The sequence below is a fragment of the Schistocerca piceifrons genome, chromosome 9 (assembly GCF_021461385.2).
Source record: "Schistocerca piceifrons isolate TAMUIC-IGC-003096 chromosome 9, iqSchPice1.1, whole genome shotgun sequence".
NCBI classification, from domain to species: Eukaryota; Metazoa; Arthropoda; class Insecta; order Orthoptera; family Acrididae; genus Schistocerca; species Schistocerca piceifrons.
Window position 1 is genome coordinate 23,200,987 of NC_060146.1, and position 13,632 is coordinate 23,214,618.

Genomic DNA, 13,632 nt, shown 5'->3' on the forward strand with positions numbered 1-13,632 from the left:
GGCGGTAGTTCTGGAGTGCCTAATGAAAATTGTCACTTTCGGTAAAAATTTGTCGTATCGGGTTTTCATTAGTCATTTTTCTTAATTCTAGGTAGAGCAATAGTTAAAGAGCTGTTTTGATAGATATAAAGGATAGTAGAAGAGAAGGCAGCAGTGCAGAAAACTAAAGATGAAACAGCACTACTACAGCTCGGGGCCCTATGCACGCTACGGCACATATTCATTAAAGCATAATGAATCCCCTGAGGTCAATTACGCACTGCAGATAAATTTTAGCTTTTGCGTTACAGGCAATAGCGGTAAAAATCCAAAAGCAAATTGTTGTATCCATGCTAATTCCACTTTCTGCATTACAGGTAATAGCGGTGAAAGTACAAAAATAAATTGTCGTATACAGCTCAAAGCGTGTACCTGTGTTCTGTCATTATTAAATTCCTTTGATTTTCTTACAAATGCAAATTGCTTATATTCAACGTTCTCGTCACTGAATTTGAGAACACGTTCAGTTTTGTGTGAGAATCTGTTTGTCTGTGTCATTTCGGATTTCAAGTTGCGTAACTTTTCAGATTTTAAGTCGCGTAGTCTCTGTAAATTGCTCAAATTATACACGCTGCGTCAGTCAGACAAATGTTCACAAAGTGGCGTCTGCTGTGATGTGTTATTAACTGAAATATTTTTCATCTCTGTTACCTCTTGCTGTAAACGTGACAATTTTCTATGCAATGTGTTATTAGACGAATCGATCTCATTAATTGTCTGCTGTAGATTTTGAAATTCAGGTGTTCGATTAAATGCAGTATCGTCTGATTTATTGTCATTGGTACTTTCGATAACTTCAATACGACTGGCCAATTCATCATATTTTTCAGTCAGTATTTTTACCTGATCATCGGTTTTAGTGTCTGAGGCATTAATCTGTTTTTGTAATTTATGTGTGGTTTCGTTCAATTTTTTAACGTCAGCTTTGACGACATCGGAATCCTGTGTTAGTTCTAATTGTTCGAGTCTGTCGGTCACTGTTTGAAAATCTGTTGTGAATGTGTCTGTTTTCGATTTAAGATCGGAAATTTCGTCACATAATTCTGTGTTCAACTGTTTGATGGTATTAATTTCGTCGGACACTGTAGCAATATTGTTGTCTACGTGTGTTTTTGCCTTCGCAAACATTTTACGTTTGTCTTCTTGTCTCTGTGCAGTGATTGTTTCCATTACTTGACTTTTTACTTTATTTTGATCCTGAATAAATTTACGGAAACGCGTGTCACTGTTTTGTATGTGGTGATTAAAGCGCTCGTCAATTTGAGTGTTCTGTTGTTCGAATTTCGCGTCTATCTTTGCATCCATTGTGCACGAAAGTTCTGCTGTCATTAGTTTAAACTCGTCGCGTAATTGTGTAGCCTTTTCAGAGCATTGTTTAGCGACTCCGCTAATTTCCTCTCTAAGTGTTTCTGTTGCAGTTGTTTGCATTTCCCTTAATTCTTGCGCAACAGATCTAATTTCTTCGCTACTTTTTCTTGAACAAGCCTCAATTTCCTCGCGTAACTGTTCCTTAGCATCATGACACTGCGCGGCAACGGCTGTAATCTGCTCGCTAAGCTGTCTAGAATTGTTGTCTAATTTTTCATTAAGGCTGTCATGTTTTTCATTAAGCTGTTTGATCTGTTCACAAATCTGTCTGGAATTGTTGTCTTGTTTTTCACTAAGTTGTTTGAGATCTTCATTATTATTGTCTAGTTTTTCATTCTGTTGTTTGACCTGTTCACTAAGTTGTTTGAAATCTTCTTTAAACTGTTTGTTATTTTCACTAAATTGTTGTTGTAGCAACCTTCCCATAATTTGTTCAAAGTCAATATTAGCATTTCTATTCTCCGTGTTGTTTAGTGGTGTACCTGCAATTGTCACATTTTGTGTGACCATTTGGCCATTCTGTGACTCACAAAAAGGTCTGCTTATCGAATGTGCACTGTGCGTCGCTACTTCGGAATTAAATGTATCCGTCGTACTTTCAGTACACTGTCCAATTTCATTAGAAAAATTTGTCTGTACGTTACTTAAATTTTCCAAACCGGGTGTGTTAAGCTGGGCAGCACTCATTACAATAGAGCTCCCCGCGTCATCAATTGTCGTCAAATTAACAGAGGAGACAATTGAGTTCGTTTGTTCATCAGTAAGATAAAAATCATCATTAGTGGTTGCAATGCACTGATTGTCAGTGAACGCAGGACATGAGGATGCAGAAGGCAATGGAAACCACTGCATTAAAGACACGTAACGTGTATCCACAGGACATGTGGCCTGTAATTGAAGAAGTGTCATGATGATCTCTCCATTGGCAAAAGATTCCGGAATAGTCCCCCATTCGGATCTCCGGAAGGGGACTGCCAAGGGGGAGGTTACCATGAGAAAAACATTGAATAATCAACGAAAGGATAACGTTCTACGAGTCGGGGCGTGGAATGTCAGAAGCTTGAACGTGGTAGGGAAACTAGAAAATCTGAAAAGGGAAATGCAAAGGCTCAATCTAGATATAGTAGGGGTCAGTGAAGTGAAGTGTAAGGAAGACAAGGATTTCTGGTCAATTGAGTATCAGGTAATATCAACAGCAGTGGAAAATGGTATAACAGGTGTAGGATTCGTTATGAATAGGGCAGTGGGTGTGTTACTGTGAACAGTTCAGTGACCGGGTTGTTCTAATCAGAATCGACAGCAGACCAACACCGACAACGATAGCTCAGGTATACATGCCAACGTCGCAAGCTGAAGATGAACAGATAGAGAAAGTATATGAGGATATTGAAAGGGTAATGCAGTATGTAAAGGGAGACGAAAATCTAATAGTCATGGGCGACTGGAATGCAGTTGTAGGGGAAGGAGTAGAAGAAAAGGTTACAGGAGAATATGGGCTTGGGACAAGAAATGAAAGAGGAGAAAGACTAATTGAGTTCTGTAACAAGTTTCAGCTAGTAATAGCGAATACCCTGTTCAAGAATCACAAGAGGAGGAGGTATACTTGGAAAAGGCCGGTAGATACGGGAAGATTTCAATTAGATTTCATCATGGTCAGACAGAGATTCCGAAATCAGATACTGGATTGTAAGGCGTATCCAGGAGCAGATATAGACTCAGATCACAATATAGTAGGGATGAAGAGTAGGCTGAAGTTGAAGACATTAGTCAGGAAGAATCAATCCGCAAAGAAGTGGGAAACGGAAGTACTAAGGAATGACGAGATACGTTTGAAGTTCTCTAACGATATAGATACAGCAATAAGGAACAGCGCAGTAGGCAGTACAGTTGAAGAGGAATGGACATCTCTGAAAGGGGCTATCACAGAAGTTGGGAAGGAAAACATAGGTACAAAGAAGGTAGCTGCGAAGAAACCATGGGTAACAGAAGAAATACTTCAGTTGATTGATGAAAGAAGGAAGTACAAACATGTTCCGGGAAAATCAGGAATACAGAAATACAAGTCGCTGAGGAATGAAATAAATAGGAAGTGCAGGGAAGCTAAGACGAAATGACTGCAGGAAAAATGTGAAGACATCGAAAAAGATATGATTGTCGGAAGGATAGACTCAGCATACAGGAAAGTCAAAACAACCTTTGGTGACATTAAAAGCAACGGTGGTAACATTAAGAGTGAAACGGGAATTCCACTGTTAAATGCAGAGGAGAGAGCAGATAGATGGAAAGAATACATTGAAAGCCTCTATGAGGGTGAAGATTTGTCTGATGTGATAGAAGAAGAAACAGGAGTCGCTTTGGAAGAGATAGGGGATCCAGTATTAGAATCGGAATTTAAAAGAGCTTTGGAGGACTTACGGTCAAATAAGGCAGAAGGGATAGATAACATTCCATCAGAATTTCTAAAATCATTGGGGAAAGTGGCAACAAAATGACTATTCACGTTGGTGTGTAGAATATATGAGTCTGGCGATATACCATCTGACTTTCGGAAAAGCATCATCCACACAATTCCGAAGACGGCAAGAGCTGACAAGTGCGAGAATTATCGCACTATCAGCTTAACAGCTCATGCATCGAAGCCGCTTACAAGATTAATATACAGAAGAATGGAAAAGAAAATTGAGAATGCGCTAGGTGACGATCAGTTTGGCTTTAGGAAAAGTAAAGGGACGAGAGAGGCAATTCTGACGTTACGGCTAATAATGGAAGCAAGGCTAAAGAGTAATCAAGACACTTTCATAGGATTTGTCGACCTGGAAAAAGCGTTCGACAACATAAAATGGTGCAAGCTGTTCGAGATTCTGGAAAAAGTAGGGGTAAGCTATAGGGAGAGACGGGTCATATACAATATGTACAACAACCAAGAGGGAATAACAAGAGTGGACGATCAAGAACGAAGTGCTCGTATTAAGAAGGGTGTAAGACAAGGCTGTAGCCTTTCGCCCCTACTCTTCAATCTGTACATCGAGGAAGCAATGATGGAAATAAAAGAAAGGTTCAGGAGTGGAATTAAAATACAAGGTGAAAGGATATCAATGATACGATTCGCTGATGACATTGCTATCCTGAGTGAAAGTGAAGAAGAATTAAATTATCTGCTGAACGGAATGAACAGTCTAATGAGTACACAGTATGGTTTGAGAGTAAATCGAAGAAAGACGAAGGTAATGAGAAGTAGTAGAAATGAGAACAGCGAGAAACTTAACATTAGGATTGATGGTCACGAAGTCAATGAAGTTAAGGAATTCTGCTACCTAGGCAGTAAAATAACCAATGACGGACGGAGCAAGGAGGACATCAAAAGCAGACTCGCTATGGCAAAAAAGGCATTTCTGGCCAAGAGAAGTCTACTGATATCAAATACCGGCCTTAATTTGAGGAAGAAATTTCTGAGGATGTACGTCTGAAGTATGATAGTGAAACATGGACTGGGAAAACCGGAACAGAAGAGAATCGAAGCATTTGAGATGTGGTGCTATAGACGAATGTTGAAAATTAGGTGGACTGATACGGTAAGGAATGAGGAGGTTCTACGCAGAATCGGAGAGGAAAGGAATATGTGGAAAACACTGATAAGGAGAAGGGACAGGATGATAGGACATCTGCTAAGACATGAGGGAATGACTTCCATGGTACTAGAGGGAGCCGTAGAGGGCAAAAACTGTAGAGGAAGACAGAGATTGGAATACGTCAAGCAAATAATTGAGGACGTAGGTTGCAAGTGCTACTCTGAGATGAAGAGGTTAGCACAGGAAAGGAATTCGTGGCGGGCCGCATCAAACCAGTCAGTAGACTGATGACAAAAAAAAAATCATACTTTTAAATAATCGCTTATCATTCAGCTTACATGACTGTTTTTTACTCAGTGTACTACATCAAACATAACGCCATACCTCGCGACAACCCCACCCCTCCCCTTATAATTTTATGCAGGGTTTTATTTGCGCACTGTTAATCTATATGCAAATGTAGGACTTCAGGGACAGGTTTACACTTCAAAATTCGCTGTGTTTTGTATGTATTAAACTTTGAGCCCACCAAAACTGACTTGCCGCGGCTTATTTGCAAGTATAGTGCGGTTTTCACTGAGGGTTGTGAGCCGAACAGACAGCCAATGTAGCCTCGTACTATTAACTTGTCTCTAATATGAACAAAATATCCTCTGTGTGTCGAGGAGAGCGTAAGTCAGAAAAGTGCATAGCACTTTCCATATTCTTTATTTAATTGTATTGGTCTCTGCTGTACACGCAATGCTGTTAGCACTATATTAAATTACCAGTACGTCTCAGCAGTGCAGGAAATTTACATATAGGTTCATATAGGTTACATATTAGCCGATAATTACCTGTGGCAGCCATAACTAGTATGTCCGTGGACAGTATTGTGTCATAGTGCACAAAACTTAACACTGACTTCCAAGCTAAAAAGCCAAAGAAACTGGTACACCTGCCTAAAATCGTGTAGGCACGCAGAAGTGCCGCAACACGACGTGGCATGGACTCTGGTAATGTCTGAAGTAGTGCTGGAGGGAACTGACACCATGAATCCTGCAGGGCTGTCCATAAATCCGTAAGCGAACGAGGACGTGGAGATCTCTTCTGAACAGCACCTTGTAAGGCGACCCAGATATCCCCAATAATGTTCATGTCTGGGGAGTTTTGTGGCCAGCGGAAGTGTTTAAACCCAGCAGAGTGTTCCTGGAGCCACTCTGTAGCAATTCTGGACTTGTAGGGTGTCGCATTGCCCTGCTGGAATTGCCAAAGTCCGTCGGAATGCACAGTGGACATGAATGGAGGGAGGTGATCAGACAGGATGCTTACGTATGTGTCACCCGTCAGTCGTATCTAGACGTATCGGTGGTCTCGTATCACTCCAACTGCACACGCCCCGCACCATTACAGAGCCTCCACCAGCTTGAACAGTCCCCTGCTGACATTCAGGGTCCACGGATTCATGAGGTTATCTCCATAACCGTAGACGTCCATTCGTTCGATACAATTTTGAACGAGACTCGTCCGCCCAGGCGACGTGTTTCCAGTCATCAACAATGCAATGTCGGTGTTGACGGCGCAGGGAAGGCGTGAAACTTTCTGTCGTGCAGTCATCAAGAGTACACGAGGGTCCGGCTCCGAAAGCCCATATCGATGTTGTTTCGTTGAATGGTTCTTACGCTGCCACTTCTTGATGGCCCAGCACTGAAATCTGCAGCAATCTGCGGAAGGGTTGCGCTTCTATGACGTTGAATGATCTCCTTCAGTCGTCGTTAGTCTCATTCTTGCAGGATCATTTTCCGGCCGCAGCGATGTCGGACATTTGATTCCTGATATTCACGGTACGTCGTACGGGAAAATCCCCACTACATCGCTACATCAGAGATGCTGTCTCCCATCGCTCGTTCGCCGACTAGAACACCACGTTCAAACTCACGTAAGTCTTGATAACCTCCGCTTGTAGCATTAGTAACAACTGCGCCAGACACTTCTTCTCTTATATAGGCGTTGCCGACCTCAGCGGTGTATTCTGCTTGTTGGCATATCTCTGTATTTGAATACGGATGCGTATACCATTTTCTTTGGTGCTTCAGTGTATAATTCTGTACCTCTGCGATCAAAACAGCACGCAAGTTTGGGCGACGTACTAACAAATTTTTTCTCCTTATGTCTTCTTAACGTAAATAACGGAAATACGTCCACCCTAAATGCTTAGTGGTAGTGTCAGTGAAACTGACTGATTCCTTTTATTTTTAAGTTTCTGTTGATTTCCTTTAAAAGTAGCGGCTGTATATAACCTCAACTTTCAGTCCGCATGTAGAGATTCCTCCGCTCACCGCGAGCGCGCTGATAGCGGACGTGTACCAGGGCAAATATTTGGCGTGCACTCGGTCGCTCCGGGAAGCGCCTGCCCATTCCCACGACGCGAGGGAAGACTACAGATACGCGGAACACTTCCGGCAGAGTCGGCTCGCGTTTGCGAAATGTGCGTGAGCGGCGCCTAATCTCCCAGCACAGCGGTAAACCCGCGCAGTCTGTGCGTCACGGCCGTGGCTCACGCGTTGCGTAACGCACCCACCCTCCCACCCACCCGCAAACACACACACACACACACACACACACACACACACACACCTCAGTACTGGCGTACGTGGCACCTCCGCCAATAGCACTCAGTAATTCGTAACTGAAGTCCTCACTCACGTGCATACTGTAATGTTGTTGCAAGACAGTAAAAGCGGGTTAAAAGCCGTGAGCTATCTGGGGAAGTTAACCTTGCATTACTGAGCAACTGTTTCACCACGTATCCAGTCTAGCTTACCAAACTCCCAACCAGACTAACATTAATTATAATCTTTTAATAGTCATCTTACGACAACCGGTGATATATATAAAAATAGAATTTAAATAAAAAGAAATAAATCAGTTTATATTTGGACATTTATTTTAACATTGATCATTATTACGTTAAAATTTCAGCATATTACACTTGTATCATAACTAAACTGCTGCCTTATTTAGGATTGTGAAAATGTGAGTTTGTAATCTTACGGAACACATTAAATATGGAGCCAAGATTGGGAGACTGCATACAACACTGCATTCATAAAATAACACACGAAGAACGTTGAAACATATGCAGGAGGAAATTAACCACTACCAACCGATTCAATTTTCACCCAAAGAAGTTACGTTCGTAGCGCAATCCTGTCCGTCATGTAATTACCACACACTGGTATACTAAATTCACACTAACTCTATGTGAAATCTTCCTGAAAACAATAGCTGAGGGCTACTTTGATGATTACACCACATGCTTCACGTGGTCAACTTGGTTTACACAAAGAGTGTAACTCCACAATAATTTTGATAGTTAAAATAAATTAGATCGAAAAGCAATTTACAAAAGAAAAACCTCGAACTCGTTACTATAGTCTTACTATTAACCTTACGGGTCAAACAACTGTATAAGCACGTGGTACTGGTCTCACAAAGGACACCCCACGTGTGTTGAACATAAAGAAAAGTTGCTATATTGAAAAATATTGTCAAGACGAGACATTATAATCTCACGCACATTCGCATTGAAGATTGATGATGCTAGTTAGAGTTACTGATCAACACGTGGTTCCACTTTACTCACAAAGTAGTGACAAAGCATCTACTGGAAGATATTCTGAACTTCACACTCGAATTACACTGCGTTGCAATTTAAGATAACATAAGATATTTTAGATCTAAACCTGAAATAAAGGTGATTAAATTATCAGTTTGGCTGAACTTAAGAAATCCATTGTCGTACGGACTTAGCAGACACGCGCTTAGCCGGAGATCTTACCACTTCAGACGCTCGCCGCGGACAGACTGGCCTGGGCTCCTACAAAGGGTGCTTCCGTATACAAAACGGAAGTGACCAGAAAGGCAGCTTCCTATACCAACATGAAAAGGGACGGACAGGACCATACTAAGAATAGAAACCTCTCTGCTTTTAGAAAGCGTAGCTACCTGTTCCAACGTTGGTCCTACTGTTCTCTAGCAGACAGGCTTGTCTGCTACCATCGAGCATGCACCTAGAAATACATTTGCTCATTCATCCTTTCACACAGAAGGGAAAGGGGAATGACAGTATCTTACCATATACGGTATATAAAAGAAAGCGGATGTAGGTTCCGTATGAGACTGTGTGACACGAATTACAAATAAACTGTGTTTTAAAGTGTAGTAATGCGACAGATCGTTCTTGTTCATGTGTAAAAGTAACACGTTCCACTGCTCAGTCTCTTCCCAGATAGTCAGAAACACCACAGTAAATTTGGAGAGGAATTTATGCCGTTAATGACAACAGATTTCAGAAATTAACATGAAAGGAATCCAACAGAGACCTTTCAATACCTCCCATGCGATGCGGCCTTCACACACAAGACCAGTTTGACGCAGCTGTCCGCAGTACTCTACCCTTTGCAAGCCTCTTCACGTCTGTATACTGAATTTTAAGGACTATAAAACGCACTTTTGAATTCTAAAAATTGCCTCAGGTGCGTCTTATACTCGAAATTAATATAAAAGTGTCCAGTGTTTGATTTACAATTCCCGCCAGTCTTAAAAATGGTCATTTAATCGATACCGCAGGAAACATCACTCTCTGGCGACATTGCATTAAGCTTGAGTCAGCAGTGCACAGATGCGACGAACATCAGCTGCGAGGATTCACAAGATCGCTAACTGACTCACTCCCGCCCCGCCTTCACGAAGCCAGAACACTTTCTAGCCTATGATGCGTCATTGCAGTCTACGGTGCCAGTGAACTCGAATAGAAAGTGATTTGTTTTATCGCTAAAAGCACAATATTTTCGTTCGTAGCTAGTATGGTAATGGAAAAAATAAAAGGTACTCATATAATGAGGGCTATAAATGGAAATGGAAATTGGAAATTTGTCGTAAGAACTATGGGACCAAGCTGCTCAGGTCATCGGTCCATAGGCTTACGCACTACTTAATCTAACTTAATGTAACTGAAACTAACTTGCGCTAAGGACAACACACACATCCGTGGCTGAGTGAGGACTCGAACCTCCGACGGGGTCAGCCCCGCGAACCGTGACAAGACGCCTAGACCGCACGGCTACCCCGCGCGGCCTATAAATGGAAAGTAACAGCACATGCAGAAGAACGTGGAAACCGAGTAGCTGAACAGTATTTCGGCCCCCCACCAACTGAAAAAAGTACTCGCGCTTGGGGGGCTATGAAGAATGGGGAAGACTAAATGTGCAAATAGAGGACTGAATGCAAAATGGGTGAAACTAGATGACGTATTGAAATGGATTCAAGAACACCGTCAAAATGGCCTTGGAATTAATACAAAGATGAATCAAAACGCGCTCGTAAGCTAGAGCTGAAGTGGAACTTATCAGACTTCAAGGGTGGAACTGGCTGGTGCCACAGGTTTGTGAGGCGTCATAGACTTCGCATGCGAACCAAAAGCAATATATCTCAGAAAATACCGCAAGAATATGAAGAGAAAATATTATCTTTTCATCGCTTTATTGCTCAATATCGGAAGAAAAACAGTGTGGAACTAAGCCACATAGTGAATATGGACGTCTGTTGTGCCGAGTAACAATACTGTTGCCATGAAAGGTGTTAAAACCGTAACTGTAAAGGCAAGCGGAATTAAAAAAGTGCACTCCATTGCTGTCCTTTTATGTTGTGCATACGGTACTAAACTTAATCCAATGATCATTTTCAGGAGCAAAACAATGCCAGAACCTTTTGATATGTCGCCAGGTGTTGTTTTCATGTACATGACAGCAGTTGAAATTGAGACGGGGAAATACAGAACTTGCTGTTATTCCGAGAGGTATTACTTCACAAATACAACCTCTTGATGTCCTGCTAAATAAACCATTTAAAGTGTATATGAGAGAGGAAGGTAACGAATGGATGATGGATGAAACCGAACATGAATTCACGCCGAAGGGATCTTTAAAACGACCTACAATCAAACAAGTGTGTCAGTGCATAAAACAGTCGTCGTCTGTCGTGAGAGGAGACTTTATTGTTAAGTCTTTCAAGATGTGCCTCGTCAGACTCTCTCGATGGCAGTGAAGGAAGACCTTCCTATATATATGAACAGGACAACGATGACGACGAAGAGAGGAGGAGGACAAGAAAGCTCAGACGACGATAGGGATGTGAAAGGTTAGTTCGGCTTTATAAACAAAGAATTTTTTAGCCTGGATTTGCAATCTGATAATAAAAATGGTACAAACGTTATTTTAAAAAACTGCTTAAAATTTAGTGTGCGTCTTATAGTCTGTAGCGTCTTAGTTCGTAACTGCTGCAGCCTACATCCGTCTGAATCTTACTGCCATCTCCCACTGTAGTTGTTGCCACCCACACTTACTCCAGCATCAAACTGATAATTCCGTGATGTGGCAGGATATGTTCTATCATCTGATCCCTTCTTTTAAGTGGCATAAACTCCTTTTTTCCCCTCATTAGGTTCAGTAGGGGAGAGTGCTACACCTTGTTACACTTTTCACACTTCCCCTCCAGCCAGTCCTGTAACACGAGTTTAATTATTATTACGTAATATTCTGCCTAGTGGCTGGTCCGTGTCTTCGTACGGAGAATTTCTGACCCCAATGTTCCCTCTCTTTACATATCTCTGTATTTGGATAAGCATGCCTATACCAGATTCTTTGGTGCTCATTTTGGAAAGGTGTGTCATAGAGTACACCCCTCCTTCTCCCCTTGGTATTGCGAGTGTTAAGGTTATTTTTCAACATTAAATGTTATATGTAATTATATAAAATATAATTATATTTCCCAAGCCATTTTATTTTCACATGAAGCTACGAAAAATGACTGGCTTTACAAGGTGTATGAAAAGAAACATTCAGTTACTGGAGAAATTCCTGGCGCTCAGGAGAAAGAAACTTATATTCATGGGTCCGGAATCTGTCGACGACTTTGAATCGGCTCACGGGACTTGGCTTGTTACCCCATACGATAGTGCCTTACTTAACCAGCGTTCTTGCGACGCTGGCTCAAAGGTTTTCGGGAAGTCAGAAAGTACTGTATCAGGCAGCCTGCCTTCATCCGTGGTTTTCGGCACGTTACGCGACAAAAGAGCGAGATAGCATCCGCGTGATGGATGTTTTCGGCATAAATACTGGTTGGTATCTGTTCGAAACATCTCATCACGCTTGAATTCACAACGTTCTAAGATCCTACAGCAGATACATCTGAATGACAATGGACGGTAGCTTCGTGAATCACTTCTGCTACCATTCTTGTACACTTGCGCCGCCTTCTAACTGTTGGGCAGAGGTATTTGCGGGAGTGACCTAAAGCATATTATAAAACAGTCTAGCTCCGTAGAAAAATCTCTGTAGAATGTAACGGCGACTCCATCCAGCCTTGCCTCTTCCAGAGATTCCAGCTTTTTTCTCAATCCCACTGACACTAATAAAGTGAATTTGAACTTAAAAGTTCGGATGTTGTTCTGTGTACTTTGATATGAAAGACACCTTATCTCCGGCGCCTTGTTCCGTGGTAATTGCCTCTCGTCATATTTTCTACCTTTTCTCATATTTGTATCCGAACTGCACTGAAATTATGTGCAAATATGTGCCTTTTTGATGAGAGATGGAGTGACAGACGGCGCAATGTTTAGATTTTGTCTTTGTTAAAACTTTACTCTCGAATGCGTGTAAACCAACTTACGTGCTTCCGTATGCGGTTAATGCGCAAAAATCCTTAATAAAGAACATAAGGTTGACGGCCTTCGTTAAGTTAAATGTGGAAAAAGTTGTCCACTGTCAGAAGCACTGTGTTGGAAGAAGTACAGAGTGCGAAGGATGGCTGTTTCACATTCCATGAAATGCAACACTGCAGAAAGTATTCTGCCATTGCGCCCTGTATTTTTAAATCTGCAGGTACTTCGTTCGACTTCATGAGATATGTGCAGTTTATTGGCAGAAAAGCATGAAGACGATGTGCCGAAGGTTAAACATATTGCAACTAAATTTAAGCTGTAGCTTTTGAATCAGGACACGGGAGTATTCCGTCAAGCTACAAAATATAGAGCAGGTGAATTCCAGTAGAACGGTTGTGTAGTCGACGGCATCTTTTAGAAAACTTTAATTTCTCTCATTTCGATATTTAATGCACAAAAGAAAGAAATCAACTGACATTCATGAGTAATATTAGAAGCAACAACAAGCGTTTCTAGTAGTTGGTTATTAAAATAGTTTCCGGTACCGGGAATCGAACCCGGGCCTGCTGGGTGAGAGCCAGCTATCCTAACCACTAGACCATACCGGATAATAGCTGTTGGAGGGCCTGTTGTGTATAAGTAGGCGACAAAATTTTTGTGTTATAGCACAGTTTTGTAGTCGATGCACAATCTGAATTATGAGTCTCCGCTAGGACTTCAGTGCGCCCCGCGGAATCTGCAACTAGTGTGGACGGAGACAAATCTAGTGTGGGCTGGGAATTCCCGAAGAGATACTGCGGCACGCGGTTATGAAACAGCAGACAATACCGTAATTGCCGGCTCATTCATTTCATCCCGTGAGTTGTATAAGGCGCTTTGTACAAATATTTACACGTGCAGTTAGCTGATTTAGTATTGCGGAGCTGTACAGTTCCATTCGCAAACCTATGGAGG

The 13,632-nt window shown here is 41.8% G+C and overlaps 1 non-coding gene across 1 annotated transcript; it reads right to left on the minus strand.

The window, feature by feature from the left end:
• Positions 1 to 13,214: 13,214 nt before the first annotated feature.
• Trnae-cuc lies at positions 13,215 to 13,286 on the minus strand. The gene has a single exon. It is a non-coding gene; the product is annotated as a tRNA-Glu (tRNA).
• Positions 13,287 to 13,632: the final 346 nt, after the last annotated feature.